This window comes from Bos indicus, chromosome 2, assembly GCF_029378745.1.
Source record: "Bos indicus isolate NIAB-ARS_2022 breed Sahiwal x Tharparkar chromosome 2, NIAB-ARS_B.indTharparkar_mat_pri_1.0, whole genome shotgun sequence".
NCBI lineage: Eukaryota > Metazoa > Chordata > Mammalia > Artiodactyla > Bovidae > Bos > Bos indicus.
In genome coordinates, this window is record NC_091761.1 from 23,751,336 (window position 1) to 23,772,152 (window position 20,817).

General features: G+C 40.9%; 1 protein-coding gene across 6 annotated transcripts in view; it reads right to left on the reverse strand.

Moving 5' to 3' along the window:
• The window catches only part of RAPGEF4 (Rap guanine nucleotide exchange factor 4), a 333,429-nt gene that overhangs the window by 187,207 nt on the left and 125,405 nt on the right, over window positions 1–20,817 (reverse strand). Inside the window, exon 1 of one of the 6 annotated variants that reach the window (XM_070803237.1) lies at window positions 1,627–1,982. The exons of the other annotated variants lie outside the window; for them this stretch is intronic. The gene's annotated coding sequence lies outside the window, so the exon portion shown is untranslated. Of the gene's footprint in view, window positions 1–1,626; window positions 1,983–20,817 lie in introns of those variants that run through there. 6 annotated transcript variants of the gene reach the window in all.

Sequence of the window (20,817 nt, forward strand, 5' to 3'; positions counted from 1 at the left end):
GATAATTGCTTTACAGAAGTTTGCTGTTTTCTTGGCAGACTTTTTTCTTAATGTCTAGTCCTGTTTTCCTTCTATTATATGTTTGACCAATGAGCTGGTCTTTCAAGAGTCTTCATCCATCTCTGATATGAATGTTTTGGGCCTCTTGGCAGAGGAAATATATCTTAAGGTTGGGTTAACTTCTTTATATACATATTGAACATATTATTTAGATATATTAAACACACTGCTTTTAAAACTGGCCTCCTCCATGTGCTTGGTCATCTGCTACCCTGCCCCAACTCCATCCTTCCAAGTCATCAAATAATTAGCAGTTAATAAAGTCAAGATTTAATGATATAATATGAGTAAGTACAACAATTTGACACAGAGCAACTAAAGGCAGGAAAACAGTCTGGTGCTCCAAGTAGGCAGCACTTCAGAACTCTTGGATCTAGTTTATGGCTCCTAACAACAGTTACCATGACGATGATGGAGCTGGTGATAGTGGTGATGACAATGAGGATAATATTTGCTAGAACCTTATAATCTGTAAAGCACCTTCACATGTTACCTCATTTAAACTTTACTCAACCTTACAATACAGTTATTAACAGCACAGATATCCTTATTTTTGCCGATGAAAAACGCATCTCAGAGAAGAAGGGACCTGCACATTGTTAAGTGACTCACACGGTTATAAACCAGAGGATGAAGATATAAGCGCAGACCTTGAGATTCTAGATTCTTCCCTCATATCACGTGGCCTCCTACTTCCTCCTCCTCTGGCAACTTCTCGCAGTGCACTTATTAATTTCCTTGTGGTTGAAATTAAACCTTATCTTTCAGATACATGAATTTTAGCCTTAGAATCACTCCAAAGTCCTGCATGCCATTAAACAGCAGTTAAAGAGGCCCTGAGCCAGGCTCATTAACTATATAAAGAAGGCAAAACTGGGTCTATACTCAAGGTATCCATGGGTTTAGCTAGCCCCAGAGGACACAGGGGGCTTCCCAGGTGGCACCTGTGGTAAAGAACACACCTGCCAACTCAGGAGACATAAGAGATGCAGGTTCAATCCCTGGGTTGGGAAGATCCCCTGGAGGAGGGCATGGCAACCCACTTTAGTATTCTGGCCTGGAGAATGCCGTGGGCAGAGGAGCCTGGCAGGATACAGGCCATAAGGTTGAAAAGCATTGGACATGACTGAAGTGACTTAGCACACATGCAGAGGACACAGGAATGCAAAGAGGAATTCATTTCAGGTGGATACCCATAAAGGTTGAAAGAGACTAAGAAGTAAATATGAGAGAGAGGAGAAAAGTGTCAGCTAAAACAAGTCTGAAATAGAGGGGAAAAGAATATTAGCTAAATGTTCTCTAAGCATTTCACACTGTGCACACCATGGCAGAAATCAATCTAATAAATCTAATTTGAGAAATTTAATATACATTTAGAAGAAAAATACTAGATCTACTTAATTATCAACAGCCCCTTATTGAAACCCATGAACACACCACAAACATATTTTTAACACTTTCCCATCTGTATATACCAAAGAGCTTATCAGCAAAATCTACTGGAATAAGGAATCTCTCCCCCTCTTCTCGGTTCATTGACCACCACAGGGTGGCTATTTTCATTACCTTTTGCCCACCGTTTTCCGTGATCCATTAGACAGCAGCTTCACAAAGTTTCATAAAATATTTTAAATGAAGGTACTTTATTGAGAGGCCACTGATGAATTTCTCTGATAAGGCACACACAGTATTCTCTCTCAATCCAGATCCACGGAAGTACAATTAAAAAAAATAAACTGCAAATGTGCTGGAGTAATAGCAATGCTAGCTATAAAATTTCAGCACTTTAGAATAACAAAGCCCTTTCACTTATATTGGGAGAAGGCAATGGCAACCCACTCCAGTACTCTTGCCTGGAAAATCCCATGGATGGAGGAGCCTGGTAAGGCTGCAGTCCATGGGGTTGCTAAGAGTCGGACACGACTGAGCGACTTCCCTTTCACTTTTCACTTATATTAACACATAGTATCATATGTAAACCCCACTGACAACTGAGAGCAAGTCTTACGCTCCTTGTTAGAAAAGGAGAAACTGAGTGGCTGGTTCAGGACATGAACCCAGCAGCACAGGCTGCTTCCTTCTGTTTGGAGAAGTGCTACAAGCTCTAGTCCAGTGCAAGGGCATTATGTTGCTTTCCAGCTAAAACTGTAGAATAGGATAGAGAATGAAATGTTTTCATGGATGGCAAGGACTTCATCTGTCTTAAATCTACTGATTATTGATGTCAAATAGGAGATAACCAGATAACACAAGTTACAAAAGTCACTCAATTTAGTCATTAAAGAGCTCAATAAGCCTCATCGAGTAGCTCCTATACAAGTAAAACATGCTTGGTTGTCTGATTCCCAAGAACACATCATATTAGAGAAGAAAATTATAAAGGTGAGAGAAAAGGCTAAAAGCGGGCCATTGTGAGTAGTAAGAATTGACAGCTGACCATTCAGGAAGCAGAAGCAAAGAGCAGAGCCGCTGGGAGCCATGACACCCACACACCCATCCACAAGCTCCCAGTACTTCTGTGCTCCACACCGGACAATAATGCCTGCCGAGGATCACGCTCTCCAGGTAAACATCAAGATGCTCATCACTGTGTTTCGGGAATAGAATCCACTTTTAAAATATATATTTAAAAATTAGTAACATAAGGAATGGAGAAGGCAATGGCACCCTACTCCAGTACTCTTGCCTGGAAAATCCCATGGATGGAGGAGCCTGGTAGGCTGCAGTCCATGGGGTCTCAAAGAGTCAGACACGACTGAGCGACTTCACTTTCACTTTTCACTTTCATGCATTGGAGAAGGAAATGGCAACCCACTCCAGTGTTCTTGCCTGGAGAATCCCAGGGACGGGGGAGCCTGGTGGGCTGCTGTCTATGGGGTTGCACAGAGTTGGACACGACTGAAGCGACTTAGCAGCGGCAGCAGCAGCAACATAAGAAACACCTGAGTGTTTAGAAGGGGTATTTGGACAATGTGACCAACTAGAATGACTCATGTCTCAAAGGTTCTGGACAATATCAATTGCTACAGATGAACAATGCATGAATCTGTCTGTGTGCCCAGGCTTTGCTGTTGAAGTTCTGCATTAATTGTCTCACTGAATCCTAACAACCAGAGCACAAGGTAGATTATTTTGGTCTCTTGATTTCACCGATGAGAAAACTGAGACACGGGGAGTTTAAGAAATTTGCCCAAGTCACCAGCTTGTTAGGGGTAGTTTCAGGATTCGAACATAGGCTATTCAGTCCAAAGTCAACACATGGAGCCAAGGGGCCATTTGGCTAAGAGTCCACTGTGCTGGTTTCTAACTGTTGGCCTCGTACAGCCAACCAGAGGAAACCTCACTTTTCCAAAGTTTACTTATCAATTAGTCATTTGGAATTCAGGCTTTCCATCATTCATTCCACCAACATTTCTTGAGCATCAGCTGTGTGTCAAGACACTGTACAGGGTGCTGAGGACACAAAGATGAACAAACACAACTCCTGCACCGAAGAAGCTAACGGGGAAGGAGGAAGACAGACTTATCAACAGTGAATTACTGCACAATGTGCACTTACGGAAGGAAAGTCTGGTGTCAAGGAAGATGCAGTGTTATGCCTGGTAGTTAGCAGCCTAGACCCGTACTTTTTAAAGAGTGTGAGCACTAGTGAAACTAACAACAGCCCTGACCCCTGAGCCTCCCTAAGCTTCCCTGAACCCTAAGTCCAGCAAAGCTCCGGGGGCGGCAGGCAGGGAGGTAGACAGTACAGCGTGAGTAACCCTTAGGTTTCCCATATTTAATGATGGGAGTCTCTGGTTCTGGTCAGCAAGGGAATATGAGTTTCGCACACTCTCTTCAATATACTGGTATGTAGCTGCCTTGACCAGCTGTGTATAATGCCCTTCCCCCATCTTCAGGCTATGCAGGTATGTTTTCCAAAAAAGTATATGGAAAAACAAACAAAAAACCTCTCTCGCTTCGTTATATAAATAAACCAACCACTACCAAAATAAAAAGGGAAAAACTTCCATTACACCCACCTTTGGTTTCCTGAATAGCCTCTTTGGGAAGCAATTCAGTGTACTTTTCCCAGAAATCCTAGTTGCAACCTCCCTATTTTTATGTATGTTTGATGAGTTATACAAATAATACATTCTCATTATTTAAAAAATCAAATGATCAGAAGTATGCAGAGTAAAAAGTAATAGTATCACTTTACCTCCTCACCCCAACCCCTCTGGCCAGCTCCACTGTTAATAGTCTAGTATATATCATTCCAGAACTTTGTGCATTTGCTTACATATCTAAGTATCCATACCAATCCATGGCTTTAGGCTCATTTTTAAAGTACATGGAATCACATCAGCATGCACTGTCCTGCAGCTCCCTGTTTTTAAATTAACACTATGGCCTGAAGACCCTTCTATATCACTACATACAGATCTTTAGCTTCTGAAACTGCTCCACAGTACTTCAAGTTATGGGTAATTTTAATTTAGTTAACCAGTCCTCCACTGCTGGACACTTAGGGCTTTCCCAGTGATGCACTATTACAAACAATACTGAAAAAAAGACTCAAATATCTTTGTGAATATGTGTGTTTTTTTGTTTTTGTTTTTCTTTTCCTGAATTATATTTAACATACAATACTATTTTAGCTTCATGTTTAGAACAGTGATTCATTATTTTATTTTTATTTCTATACACTTGATAGAAAGTTACTGTAAAATAGTGGCTATATTCCCTGTACTGTACATTATATCCTTGTATCCTATTTTATACCTAGTAGCTTGAACTTCTTAATCCCCTACCTTTGTCTCACACCTCTTCACTTGTAACCACTGGTTTGTTCTCTGTATCTGTGGGTCTGTTTCTGTTATGTTATATTCATTCATCTTTTATTTTTAGATTCCACATGTAAGTGAAAACATACAGTATTTGTCTTTCTCTGACTTACTTGACTAATCATAATACCCTCCAAGTCCATCCCTGTGGTTGTAAATGGCAAAATTTCATTTTTTTTTAATGGCTGATTATCCATCATGTTAAAGTATTTTTGGAGGAAAGTATCTAGATCTGGAAACAGTTCTCCCAAATGGTTTTATTTCAAATTTTATAGATACTGCCAACTCAGCCACAAATTTTGATTCATACTTGTAACCCTGCCAACAGAGTGTGAGAATACCTGCTTTCCCACAACCTCCTCAACCCTCAATATCTATCAGTTATTTCCGGTTTCTTTTTACAAATCTGTAGGGAAAAGAAAGCATATTTAATTGCTGTTTTATGTTTTTCTAATTGTGCTCTGCTGTGTGCTCTGCTAAGTGGCTTCAGTCGTGTCTGACTGTTTGCAACCCCATGGACTATAGCCCACCAGGCCTCTCTGTCCCTGGGGATTCTCTAGGCAAGAATACTGGAGCAGGTTGCCATTCCCTTCTCCAGGGGATCTTTCCAACCCAAAGATCAAACCCCTGTGACATATATCTCCTGCATTAGCAGGCGGGTTCTTCACCTCTAGCGCTACCTGACTACTAGCGGTATTTACATATTTGCATACATGTGTGCTGAGTCATGTGCAACTCTTTGCAACCTTATGAACTTAGCCCATCAGGCTGCTCTGTCCATGGGATCTTCCAAGCAAGAATACTAGAGTCAGTTGCTATTTCCTCCTCCAGGGGATCTTCCTGACCCAGGGATCGAACACACATCTCCTGTGGCTCCTGCAATGGCAGGTAGATTCTTTTACTTCTGGGCCATCTGGGAAACCCTTTACATATTTATTGGCCATTTACATTTCTTCTTTTTTTTTGAACTGCCTGTACATTTTGGTTACCTATTTTTTCTAGCTAGTGGCCTTTCCTTGTTGACTGACAAGATACTTGATTTCTTTATTTTAGAGGGGAATGTAATTTGTAAGCCTTCTCATCCAGGTGATGCAAACTTGAATGTCAACCACAGAAATAATCAAACTGCAATCTGGAAAGTTACCATATACACCAGCTGTAATTTTAGTCCTTCCTAGAAATGAACAGACTAAAAATAGATTCCCTGCAGTCAGCACACACAGAATCCTTCTGGATACAACCTCACGTGGACATTAGAATGCCCTGAAGTAAGGGAACAGGTGAGAACGTGAATGGGTCTGTCAGCACCACTCAGCATCACTTTGTGAGTGAGTGGGACCAGGGAAAAGAAAATGATTGGGGGAGAAAAGGTTGCTGATAAACTTTGTGCTTGTGCTCGGTCCTGTCCAACTCTTCGCTAACCCATGAACTAAAGCCCGCCAGGCTCCTCTGTCCATGGAATTCTCCAGGCAAGAATACTGGAGTGGGTTGCCATTTCCTCCTCCAGGGGATCTTCCCGACCCCAGGATCGAACCTGCATCTCCTGTGTCTCCTGCATTGGCAGGCGGATTCTTTACCACTCTGGCACTAAGAGGTTGGGCAAAAAGGACCCAGACAAATATGATGGAGGCAAAATCACCACAGTCACTTTTCTGCCTCTAGTTGTGTGACCACCTCTCTAACCTTACACTTTGCTTTTCACATAAGGTGGTGCATAATAAATTCACTGGAAGTGCAGATTCTAATGCAAAGAGTACTAACTTCAGTAATTTGTTCTAACAGATTCAAAGCCTAACTCCCACAGCAAATTAGTAATGCTGGCTGAGTCACGGAGGGGTCACAGACAACGTTTCTTCAAGTCTATCTGCCTCTATTCTTAGTAATCATCTTAGAGTGAGAGAACAATAAATAACAGGAATCTATTCATATCTCAGACCTCTAGCATGTTTGGAATCACATAGCACCAACTTTGGAACGGGTCAAAGATTCACTGCTCTCAAATCAAGGTGGAAGGTCCCTCAGAGCTAATGCTCTCCGGGGCTGAAAAGTAGCAACGAAGACAAGGCTGCAGACCAGCGCTTGGCGGGGTGTTTCCCAGGGGGCAGGTAGCCAGGAAAGAGGGAGAAGTCTTTGACCTGAGAGGTCCGTCCCAGGTGGGTGAGCGGGTTGTGTCTGGATTTGCTATAGCCCATCAGGGTGAACAACGAAGCCTGGAAGAGCAAGGCTCAGCTGGAGTAAAGAGCAGCGCATAGTCCAGGTCTTGAATTCTTTTCTTTAAACTCAGTGGTGATGATAAGGAAGACTTTAAACCATTGCATCTGTACATATCTTTACTCCGTGCTGAATCACTGCATGTTATGGGTGGATTAGGAAAGAGAAGATAGCAGCTCAAGGGCCAAGGAGAAAGACTTGTAGGCACTCTGATAGTTTCTACTAAGTACAGTCTCAAAATTCTGCCAAGGTTGTAACAAATGGAAATGGACAGTGGAAATGTCTTGGCTTCCTAAGTATCCTCAAATAAATTCTCTCATATTTTACTTGCAATCTTAAATGTAATTTTAAATATACTTGTATGCACACACATAGCAACATCCCTCTGAATTCAAAATTCTAGCAGAAAACATGAGACTATTTCAAGGCAATATGAAAAATAGGATCATTCTTAGAGTTCTGAGGAATCTCCCAAAGCCTGCTCATGAATATCAGCCATCTATCTCTCTGTTGTCTGGCTGCACTGAGGATTCAATCATAGACACATTGTATTTACCGTGAAAAAATTATTGGACTTTGTATTCAGTGATTTACACTCTGTCCTCTAAAGTAGCATCTTCAATTAAAGAGCCCAATTACCTCGCCTGAGCTGGTGGTGTATCAGAACAATCAATTGCATTTGACTAATGCACCCAAGTAATGGCCATTCAATAAATGTGCTCCAGTCAGTCTGAACTGTTGTTAGACAAAGAGAGCCTGGGTGAGAGGGTTTACATCACTGCTGCTTGTGAAGCTGGAAGGAAAAGCAACAACAGCCTTAGTACTTCATGCCCTCAAACAAGATTTCAAAAATGTGACATCTAACTCATAACAACGGGAGGGCATATTTGGTGATATAATAATTTGTGGGGGACAATATAACTGCAACAGAACCCCCATTAAGTATTAAATAATATATCGTAAGTATATGCAACCAGGGCTTGGCAACTAGAAGGCCATCCAGCTGGCTTGAAACACTCCTTAACCTAAAAGCTGTAAATTATTAAAATAGGCATAACAAAGATTACTCACTAGAAGTCAGGCAGTCACAATATTTTAAAAAAGAATAAAAATATTGTCCACATAAGTCCCTGAAGAGTTTTGTTAACAGATGCTTAAAAGTGCCAGTAAAAACTGTTTAACAATTAACAAATGCATTTGATAGAAACAATAAGGTTGAAACAAGAGAATAATCTACACATTGAAGAATAGCTGCCTTCAGCAGAGAATGAAGCGAATTTGGAAGCAGATACCATTTAGAAACTAAATACAGGTACTTCAGTTATGTTTTTTCCCAGAAATGGGATTTATTTTAGATAGAGAAATTCTATCATCTTTTAATACTTCATCAAAGACAGGGTATGTACAGGAGAAGGATGCTGGACCCAACACTGGAGAACTTGAACTTGGGTTCTGCTACTTTCCAGTTGTGTGACTCAGAACAAATAGATTCACATCTCTGAGCCTCAGCTTCTTTATTCATAAAAATCGCAAACAGGACAATAACCAGCTGCCATCCAGCACTATTGGGAGGATTAAGCAACCATGTAAGAGTAAACCGCAAAGTGTCTGGAAGACAGAAGTTTCTCAATGAAAGCTTTTTGGATCTGAAGGATTTATCCTAGTTTTAATACATACTTGCCTTGGATATCCATTTTCTGATTTCAGTAATATGGTTATTTCAAAATTTTGTTGCAGCTCTCTGTTACAATTGCCTTCAGTGCCAAAAGCAGTTAGTTTCTTCCTTTTGTCAAAATGTATAATATCCATTTTTGTGGTCTTTGAAATGGGAAAATTATTGCCATTTTACAATTGAAACCAGAGGCGCAGAGGAATTAAATGATTGGGTGAAGGGTATGAAACAGGTCAGAAGCTGAGATAAATCACCTAGATGTTTTGCCCTGCCCTCCACTACACCCCACCTTACTCCGGACTCTGTGAGGCATTTCTCCAAGTTTTGAAAAGAAATTTCCTGTGACTGCCACATCTCCCTTGAGTCAGCTCTCTCCCCAGCAGACAGGATGCCAATACCCATCAAAATACTCTGCTGACAGCCTTGACACCTCAAAAATCAGGGGAAGGCAGGCTAATTCACAGGTCTCTCTTTTGAGCAAAATTCTGAATCCATTCAGAAGTCACCGAAGTAAGAAAGTCTTATTCATGCCTCTCATTCCTTTCTGATTAGCAGGTTTTCAGATAGCATACAGGCTGGTTTGAACATGATAAAGCCCTACAGAGAGCAGTAACTGTCTCTTTTTTTCTCATAGGAAATATGTGATTCTCTGTGAATTAAAAGCAGTGAGCCACTAGTAAAGTCACATATAAGTAGGTTACCTGAATCTTAAGTCAGCAAGTAATATATATTTTCCTTAATTCTAATAGAATTTTTCTTAATTTGAATAATACACAAGTTTTATACCAAATTTTAAAATTGAGTTAATGGTGCTATAGCTCTTTTCAAAACATTTCAAAAGTTTTGATCAAACCCTAAGTATTTCCAAGCTGCTGATTCTGCTAGCACAATCCCTAGGCTACATTCAATTAGATGGTTTTCCATAGGATTTTTGATAAACTTAAATCTCAGCTTATAGAGAAGACAAAACCCATAAAGTTATTTTAGGAATAAGAAACAGGCATAAAGAGAAATAACCTCACCCAGCTATATCCATGAATGCAGCAGCAGATTGCTGGTGATATCTGTGGTTATTCTAAAACATTCCATAGCAACTGAAATGAGCCATTACCACCTAGAATTAATTATATGGTTTCAGAATTTCGTTACTGAAGCCATAGCCCCATCTTGGGGCTCATTTGCTAGGCTGTAGCCATTCCAGAACAGGAATAAGAAAACAAATCCTGACATAAACTAATACAGACCACACAGCTGCTTAAGACGGATAAAAAGCTTAAAGATTGAGCTGGCATTTTTTCTCTTCTCTCCCATGAGGCAAAAGTCTTCACAAGTTTAACTGGATCCTCATTTCAAAAAGGACATGATGGAGAGCTTCTCAAAGCTGGGAACTGGCTTGGCTGTATATGTATATGATACAGATATATCTATATAGATAGATACAGAATATATAATAGATTATAGCATACAGTGTCATGATATGAACTATATTCCTATTATGGGTTATCATATCATGGAATATGATTTTTAAAAGTCTGGAAAAGCAGTGCAGGAAGATACCCTAAATTCCTCTAATTAAGTAGCTCAGTTCAGTGGCTCAGTTGTGTCTAACTCTTTGCAGCCCCATGGACTGCAGCACACCAGGCTTCTCTGGTCCCTATCCATCACCAGCTCCTGGAGCTTGCTCAAACTCATCTCCATCGAGTTGGCAATACTATGCAACCATCTCATCCTCTGTCGTCCCCTTCTCCTCCTGCCCTTAATCTTTCCCAGCATCAGGGTCTTTTCCAATGAGTCAGTTCTTTGCATCAGGTGGCCAAAATATTGGAGCTTCAGTATCAGTCCTTCCAATGAATATTAAGGATTGATTTCCTTTAGGATTGACTGGTTTGATCTCCTGGCAGTCCAAGGGACTCTCAAGAGTCTTCTCCAACACCACAGTTCCATAGCATCAATTCTTTGGTGCTCAGCTTTTTTTATGGTCCAACTCTCACATCCATATATGACTACTGGAAAATCCATAGCTTTGACTAGACGGACTTTTGTCAGCAAAGTAATGTCTCTGCTTTTTAATATGCCATCTAGGTTTGTCATAGCTTTCCTTCCAAGAAGCAAGTATCGTTTAATTTCATGGCTGCAGTCACCATCTGCAGTGATTTTGGAGCCCAAGAAAATACAGTCTGTCACTGTTTCCATTATTTCCCCATCTATTTGCCATGAAGTGATGGGACAGGATGCCATGATCTTAGTTTTTTGAATGTTTTAAGCCAGCTTTGTCCACTCTCCTCTTTCACTTTCATCAAGAAGCTCTTTAGTTTCTCTTCACTTTTTGACATAAATGTGGTGTCATCTGCATATCTGAGGTTATTAATATTTCTCCCAGAAATCTTGATTCCAGCTTGTGCTTCTTCCAGCCCAGCATTTCTCATGATGTACTCTGCATAGAAGTTAAATAAGCAGGGTGACAATATACAGGCAAATTAAGTAAGCTGCAGGCAAAATCATCAGCTACTGCACAGTGGTAACAACAGCAGAGGGAAGTGAGGCCATAGGGAAGGAAGAGGAGTGAGGAAGGAGGTGACCTGAGGGCGATGCAGCACAGCCAGGGCACTGCAGTTCCTGGGACTCCTCTTGATTTGAGCTGAACACCTTCCCGGGAGTGAAGAGTTCACCCTTGGGAATCCCCAACTATTAAGCACCTATGATTTCCTCTGTATTTTCTCCATGAACAGTGTCAGTGATGGCATATGCAGCTCACATGTAAAGACACCTCACTTGTACATTTCATATCATACACTATCTGAGCTTAGACTTCCCTTTAGGTATCAGATACAACCTCTGCCCTCCAGATGCCTACATCAGACTGAGTGGATAAACAAGTGAGCACCCATTCAATAACAGCAATAAAATTATATTAGGCTGGACATGCGAAATTACCATGTTTGGAAATCAGAAGTGGTTGAACATCAGCCATTTTGTATGTTTAACTTAATATAAATCACCAAAATGCAGTGAGGGGCCAAATAGCTTAGAGACGGGGCTGAGAACCTGAAGATTGAGGCAAATTGTTTCAAGTACATTCCCTAACCCCATATTCCACCCACAACAACATGGGAGCTAAGTTGCTTCAGTCGTGTCTGACTCTTTGCAACCCCATAGACTGCAGCCCACCAGGCTCCTCTGTCCATGGGGTTTTCCAGGCAAGAATACTGGAGTGGGTTGCCATGCCCTCCTCCAGGGGATCTTCCTGACCCAGGGATCAAACCTGAATCTCTTATGTCTCCTGCATCAGCAGGCAGCTTCTCCACCACTAGCGTCACCTAGTAAAGATGGGTGAAGATATCTAAACGTTAGAAATCAATTTTTCATGATTTTCAACACAAAATCCAACATTAAGTTTGTTCAAGAGTTTGGACTTCCTTTGCTTTCTACTATTTTCCTCAAAATAATCAAGTATAAAATTAGCCAGAGGGAAAGAAATTTTAACAAAAAGGTTTTCAATATGGTGACTTTGTGGGGTTCAAAATAGTACCTACTAGTGTTTATTTTTAAACTCATCACTTTTCAACAAGAACACAATATAGAAGAATTTATCGAGGCCTCCAGCTCATCTTATTTTTCATGATAAACTTTCTATGTGAAGAGAATGTGACTGTTTCTGAAGAACTTTCCTGCGTTATCTTATTTAGGCTTCTAAAAACATCATGAGGTGAGAATTAGCATTCATACTTTACCGAAAAGGAAATGAATTGTTCTAGAGGCTTGCTTAGAGGGGAGGAAACCCGGTTCTGTTTTTCAACCTAACCTTTGGCTTCTGATAGACTCTGATTGGCTTCAGATTCTGACGTGCAAGCAGCTAATTAAGCACGTACAAGATGCCAGGCCCTTGATTAGGGGGTTTTCCTTGTGGTACTGTTCATCTTCTGGCAAACACTTGACCAGGAAGTCAAGCCTTTCTTTAAGTGTGCAAAAACTCAGGAGTCACGATATTCAGTTGCATCAAAAGAATATAGCTCAGCTTTTAGAAAACAGTCTCTGGAGAGAAGCTCTTCTCCATGTAGGCTCCTTCAATTGTTGTTCATATTAAAGAAGGAGAAACAAGAATGAGACCTGGGCTGTGTCACTTAAGTGTCCTTGTGTAGCCTCAAGTTGAAGAAACATTTCTGGGATTTTTTTTAAACAAAGGTTAAACCTCCTGGTTCCCTCTATGCTATGTGACTCAGATGAAGAAAAATTTCCTTGCCCACAAAAGCTAAGGACAATATAAAGTGGTGATATAGAGTTATTTGTTAGTAAAAGTGCCTTTTGAAGAGGCTTTTCCAGGTGGACAGTTCACCATCATCACAAATCTGTCTCACCCACTGCTCTAAAGATATGCCTGCTGCTGCTGCTGCTGCTAAGTCACTTCAGTTGCGTCCGACGCTGTGCGACCCCATAGACGGCAGCCCACCAGGCTCCCCCGTCCCTGGGATTCTCCAGGCAAGAAGACTGGAGTGGGTTGCCATTGCCTTCTCCAATGCATGAAAGTGAAAAGTGAAAGTGAAGTTGCTCAGTTGTGTCCGATTCTTAGCGATCCCATGGACTGCAGCCTACCAGGCTCCTGCGTCCATGGGATTTTCCAGGCAAGAGTCCTGGAGTGGGGTGCCATTGCCTTCTCCAAAAGATATGCCTAGGATAAGCCAAACAGGAGTTAATGGATGAATGGAAACAAGCAAAGGAGTAGCTTACAGAGACACGGGGTAACCAAGGCCAGTCCCTCCAAGACTGAGGAATATCTCAAAGAACAAAGATGCCATAGCCTCTCCTCACACCTGAAAGAAGTTAGTTGGCTAATGCTAATTAGCTGAGGAATGCTGTGCTTGTTATGCTCGAAAATTAAAGATCTTTGCTTTATGCCATGAACTGTGGTTGATAATGTGGCCGCTGTCTTATTCAAACTTAGGACCAGCTCTCAACTGTTGTATGGATTTGGAGAAATGCTTCTCCAATCAGCTACCATCCAATTTCTGAACATATCAAAAACTCCTGTGGATGAACACAGGTCTAAAGACAGAATGACACGTGTGAATAATTTATTCACAATAATAATAATAATTCACAACAATAATTTATTGTTGTTGTTTAGTCATTAAGTCATGTCTTTGTGACCCCATGGTCCAAAAGATCCCATGGTCTTTTGCCAGGCTCCTCTGTCCATGGGATTTCCCATGCAAGCATACTGGAGTGGGCTACATTTCCCTCTCCAGAGGATCTTCCCCATCCAGGGCTCAAAATCATGTTTCTTATATCTCTTATCTCCTGCATCAGTAGGCAGGTTCTTTATCACTGAGCCACCAGGGAAGCCCTGTGAATGATTATAGCATTGCTCAAGTCTTTGGCAGAACTCCCATTCATAGGATGGTCTGAAGACCACAGGACTCGTTTTGCAACCCTGCTAAATTTAGCTGGAAACAGTAAGTACTGGAGAAGAGTTGCCTGTCTTTGTAGCTCAACACACCACTTGGCTGCAAAGAGAGCTGAGGCTGCTGATAGATTTGTCCTGACACTAGTATTCTGGGAAAATCTTTCCTTCTGCAGGGCTCCAAATGTGGCTCAACAGACACTCACAGTTTTGACCACCATTGATTTTTAAAATTTATATTTTTTGCTTTTAAGAGTTCAAAGCTCTTCCTATGTTCCCCTTCTGGAACAGGAAAACTATAGAACCCCGCTTAGTCAAGATGAAACTGGAACTATAAACTTAGTCCTCAGAATTAACAGGAAGGGTCAGCTTCAAATTAATAGCTGCCTCCATGGTTTGGATCTCTGCATAAGTGGCACACCTTTAAAGAAAGTAGGAGCACAGTTAATGGGGGAGAATTATACACATGACTCCTACTCCCACCCAAAGGTTCCTTCCCCTCTGTAGGCATATATTATTAGGCAGTCTGCTCTAATTTTGCGAAAGGAAATACAAGATTCGTATTTTCCAGAAGCACTGGGATGTCAAAAGAAATGTAGAGTTTTCTGTAGATTGCAAATGAACCTTGAAGCACAGGTCTTTCTTTCAGTTAAGTGTTATCATTAAGGATATGAGTTTTGTGAGTAATATTGATCAAAGAATATTTAATTTATGCTTTTATTATTTCAGGGATTGATTCCTGGGATGCTTGTTTTGTTAGGTGGTCCAATAATCTGTTCATGTGTTCACAAGGCAATTGCAAAGCTGCAGGACAAGAGCCCGGCCACTGAAGCACGGCACACCCACCCCGGTTTCTCTGTCACTGACTGCCACTTAAAATTTGGATTAACTTAGGTATGACATGATACAAATTTATGAAACATATTCCACTATCTTCCTTCTTATGAAGTTCAAATATATTCTAGATTCTTCAAGCCAAAAATGGCTTTCAAGATATTTAATAAAAATGTAAAAAATTTTCTGAGCCAAGTTATTCCATGTCACATAAACCTTTCCCCAATGTAGTCAGAGCTTAAAAGGTTCAATACAATTTCTTAAACGTTACCCCCTTTACCTTTATAGATTGGCAGGGAGGGACATTAGTCTGTGCCGATTTAATCAAGACAAAACCGGAAAAGGACAATGGATTGAGTTCCCTGTCTCACCACAATTTATTATAAAGACCCAACACATAGCTATATTCTCAGCCATAAATCCATTTTACTCACAAAGTGCTGAAAAGTCAGAATTTTCCAATCATTTCTGGTTTTAAAGTAATATACGTACATGTGGGTGGTGAGCAATCTGTTGAGATGAAGCAAAGGGGTATGTTCTTGGATCTCTGTGTTTAGGTTCAAGAGTCTTTTCTCTTGGTGATTCCTCGGGCTACAAGTAAAATCAACTTGTTTTACTTTTACTCCAGTTGTAGGTTAAAATATTAAAGAGTGTGTATCTTATTGCTGCTGTGACATTCTGCCCCCTTCCCTTGCTGAACTGCCTCAGAATCAGTCAGTGTTTCCCCAAGGACACAGGAAGACCTGAGGGAAACAAAAAAGCCAACTGAGTGTCTAAATAAAAAAATTTTTTAATCCAAAGCACAGAAAGTCAAAGCAGTTTTTGTTTTACTAACCATTTTGGGGACAGAAAAGGCTTTTGAGTTCCCAAACTTTGGTTTAATTTGAAGGACAAATTCTATGAGGTTTACACTATAAACAGTAAAGTAGGGAAGAATGTATGATTTCAGAGTTAGTGTTTCATCCCCAAAGGAGATCAATACAACAGAATTGATGGTGGTGGCAAGGCATGTCTGAGGGAGGTGTTTGGGGAGAGAAGAACAATTCAGCAAATTATTGGTATGGGTCAGGGAAAGAAAGAGGCCCAGCCCCTGACCACTCCATTATGGGGTCAAATCCCAGATGAGTGAGGGGGCATCAAATCTCCATCTTGCATCCTGAGTTGAGGGTTAGTATAACCCAAGAATGAAGGCATGCGAGAGCATGCAAACACTAACAGAAGGCTCATGAATGGATAGAAACCCCTCGCTATTCCTTCCAAAGTCAGAAACAAACAGTGATCCCAAACATCACCTATATTTTAATAGCACATAAAGAAAGATAAGACCACAGAGACCAAGAAACAGGACAGCACATTCAGAACAAGTAGGCTCTGGATGGCTTTACCTAGAGGGATTTCCATGAAGTGGCTGGAGTAGAATTTAAATCACAGTGGGTTTGGGAGTGTTAAGAAAGGGAAGAAACGGACCCAAAAAATGTACACAATCTTTTTAAGACATTTGGCTATAAAGGGGGAGAAAAGGATGAGAAGAGATAAAAGAGTATGTGGCAAAGATAAAGGTTTTGTCCTTTTTTTTTTTTTTTAAGATGGGACTGGCCCTCTACACTCTGATAAGAAGGACCCCCTAGACATGAAAATCTGGAAGATATATAGGAAATAGAGGAAATTGTACACATGTGGAGGGAAGAGAAGAGGAAAACCTCTTCTAACTGGAGGAAAGGTAGGATGTATGAATACAAATGGGCAGTTTTAATTAATATATATTAGAATGCACAAGGATAAAAGGATAACTGGTCTGCTGAACTCTCTGATTTGTGCTGACTGTGGTGAGAGGTGGGAGGAAGATGACCCACACCACAGAGACTAGCTGCTCCACCTATGAAGGGACGAGAGAAGAGAGTAGTAAGAAGATGGGGTGAATTTGTGTGAAGCTGGGGAGAACAGAGGAAGAGAAAAAACTGACAGCTGCCGTGAGGGGCCGACTCTGGGGGGAAAGAGTGGTAAAAACAATTGTTAGAAAATCCAGCTATGTGTTCTGAGATTAGTTCTCCTCTTCATCTTGGTTAACTCCTTAAGAACCTTTCAGTAAAGACCTTCATTGTCTTCCAAGGCTTTCTGGGTCATGCTACACTTTCACCATGTTGAACTGTCCTCAAAGCAACTGGCCTTACTCCAGGTTATGTAGGTAATAAGATTTGGTGGTAGGAAATTTAGATCTTGCATAGTAAGAGGTGAGACTGTCTGCTGAATGCGAGGTAAGGAAGTGGTTTGGTCAAAGATTGGGAGAAAGTAGAGAAGTTTTCACATGAGTGTTGGGGAGAATGGCAGGAGTGTCTTAGGGAAACCTAAGAATCACTTTGGGGGCTTCCCTGGTGGCTCAGACGATAAAGCATCTGCCTGCAATGCGGGAGACCTGGGTTTGATCCCTGGGTGGGGAAGATCCCCTGGAGAAGGAAATGGCAACCTACTCCAGTACTCTTGCCTGGAAAATTCCATGGACAGAGAAGCCTTGTAGGCTACAGTCCATGGGGTCGCAAAGAGATGGACACGACTGAGGGACTTCACTTCACTTGAAGAATCACTGAGCTATACTGAGGGGTCCAGTTGAGACTGGAGGTCAAAACTTTACCATAGCAACCATCTGGACAGTGGTTTTTCTCTGAAAGTGCTTAGCAGTATGGTTGGAAGGAGAAAGCACTCAACTGGATTAAGCATTGGTATCCCGCCGTGTAAGTGTTAAGATTTTAACTTCCCAGTACTAGAAAGGTTCATGTCTAAGTATCCAATACTATAATGCCTGACAAATAGGAATTGCTCAATAGACCTTTATTGACTGGATGAACAGGAAAACTGAAAATACTGGTAAGAAGGTGTTGAAATAACAGGCCATGGTGTCCACAATTAATAGGGAAGGAAGTGGAGACAAGAGGGGGCTGAAAGGGGAAAAGTCAAGGGGACCAAAGGTTCCTAGGAGATTTCTCAGGTCTACCAGTCACATGAGCAGTATCACCACTCAAGAAACTTTGAGTCTTAAAGCACCCCCCAGCAGCTGATCCAAGAAGCTATTAGGCCCAGTATTGGCCTTTAGTTCTTACCAAGAGCAACAAGCACATCCTTATATACTCTCATCCCTTAGTATCCATGGGGGATTGGTTCCAGGACACTCCCAACTTTCTGCAGATTCCAAAATGTGCAGATGCTTTAAATACCTTATATAAAACGGTGAAGTAGAGTCAGCCTTCCAAATCTGCAGATAAGGAACCTGGAGGGCTGCACATATTCCTCTTTTCAATGTTCAAAACTCCCTTAATAGAGAACACAACACTGTACAGCAACTATATGCCAATAAAAGCTAATTTAAAAAGAAAAAAAGTTCCCTGCATGTAATATCTTTCTCATTCATTCTTTAAACCTGCTGTTCCTCTTTGTTTATAAACTTTTGCCCTAGCTACCATAGGTTTCTTTCTTTCTCCTTTATCTCTCATCCTCATTCACTTTCCATTTTCAATTGGTGAAAATAATCCTGGCCATAGCAGATATCACTAAAGATGAAATTCATGATATGTCTGCAACAAAGACCAGGAAATCCTTACATTTCAAAACTAAAGAAGTCAAAGTCTCTTACAGTCAGTGAAAATGGATACATTTAAAAATAGTCACAGCCCATACCTTCTTATAATCAAACTGCATTTTCCCAAGTACTTGCATTCTACACATTTTCCATTCTTAGACTATTGGTTATATTTTAATTATTAACATAAGTCTTTCTGCTATTAATATTTTATTACAAAGGTACACGATTTCTACAGCAGGATGAGTTGGGTCGACTTTTGAAAAGTAGCCCAAAGATGTTTACAGTACTGTTCTGATGAAGGATTTGAAAAGGAACTTTTGGACTACAACCTATTTGCTGGGGTTTGGCATAGTCTCAATTCCTGCTTGAATTTCCTGAAAAATCACAATAAGTTATTTCAGGAAAAACAGTTGCCAAACTTTCTGAAAAGTCACAATGAATGGTTAAATTCTGAAAGATCAACCAGCCATCTTTTGGCTCCCATCTCCTCTTTAAAACCAAGCTATTTTGAGAATTTCCATTCCTCATGCTCTTTTTCTTCCCAACCCTGACACTATTCGTATCCCCTCAGTGGCATTTTTTTTTTTTTTGACTCAGGAAAACTTAAATAAGTTCCAAGACTGCAGAAGAGCCTTATTATTTGATGATTGTGGGTCTTGTCTGGGAAAAACTCCAAACAGAGATTTGCCATTTTAAGCAATTCCTTTGAATTCTCACTCTATTATCAGCAATAGTTCAGTATTATTGGTTTATTATTGATTTTTTTTCACTTCCATTTACATAAGTTAACTAGGCACTCCAATTTCCTCTTCTCGCTTCTGTTTTCTTAGTTTTTAAGTCCCTGAAGGACTACACTGTTTTAGCTTTTTGAGTTTTGGAGAACACACACACATGATACCTTGCCATTATCACAAACCCATAATCTTTTCCCCTTCAGCACCATGACTATTTCTTCTTTATAATCTTCCTTCTTTCTCTTTACCCTACTTTAATATAATCAGCTGCCACATTCTGTCAATTTTCCCTTTAAAATCTATTTTAGGTCCATCTTTTTCTCTGACTTCCCACTGGCACTATCCTGTCACAGGCCATCGAAGGTTCTTTTACACTCTCCCAGCCAGCTTTCCTGCACCCTCCTCCCCTCTCCACACCCATCCCCATGCCCCGCCACACACTCAGTCCATATGGTCCATTATCCTGCTTAAAATATCCTGTGAGGGCGGGAAAGCATCTCCTATGCATTTAGGCACACCTCTTAATTCTCACAGTCCTGCATGATAAATGTGACTTTCCTCATGTCATAAATGAGGAAGCTGACTTGCCCAAAGGTTAAGCAGCTTGTCCCAAATCACCCAACTTGTAAGTGTTCCAGTCACTGGCCCTTAAATTTGAAGAGGGAAGACTTGTCTGTGTCGTAACAGAAAAATAAAGCATTAACAGAATGGAGATTTGATATTTACTCTCTTTAAAGTCAAAGAATTAGACATATGTACAATTATTATTACATCAAGGGCAATGACTGGCAAGAGATGGGATTTACACCAGACAAGTAGAAATCAGAGCCTGCTCTCAAAGAATTTATAATCTAATTGGTCAGAGTATGCATCTAGTACATGCTGGATATACAGCACATGCTAAATAAATGCTTGCTCAAGCCAGGACCAAGGAATGGAAGGAGTTTGCTAGTCTCTTTCTGGCTTGTCGTAGGATGCTTCTTAATATAAAGGGCTCTGGCACTTCCTCCTAACCCAGTCCCAAAGAATATCAGAACAATACACTGTTGGGAAAAAAAAAGACGTGGAGATTACTGGGCTGCCTTCCAGCCACAGACCTATTTATTTTTCCCTAACAACAAGATAACTATTGCTGGATATTATTATGGGATTTTTCCATATATCATTTAGTTAGGACAGTGACGACCCATTGCAGCCTTTTAAAGTGCACTGGGCTTCTGCCAGCTTACCTCACTCTACAATTTTATCTTTGGTTTTTATTTTTATGATTATTCAAACTTCCCATTGCCTCACCAATTCCTCACTTGACCACTGCTGCTGTGGACTACACACCTCGACAAAGACCCCTTGGAAAGGGTCTTTTTCACTTGCGGTGGGCTCCTTTGAAACAAGTTCTTGCTACGTTCCACATTTTGGCAAACAAGGACAAGTTCAAGGAAATTGGAGGCCGAACTCGACAGAGCACTGGGTGCAGCTGCTGGCCCAGCTGTGCAATGATTCTCAACTGG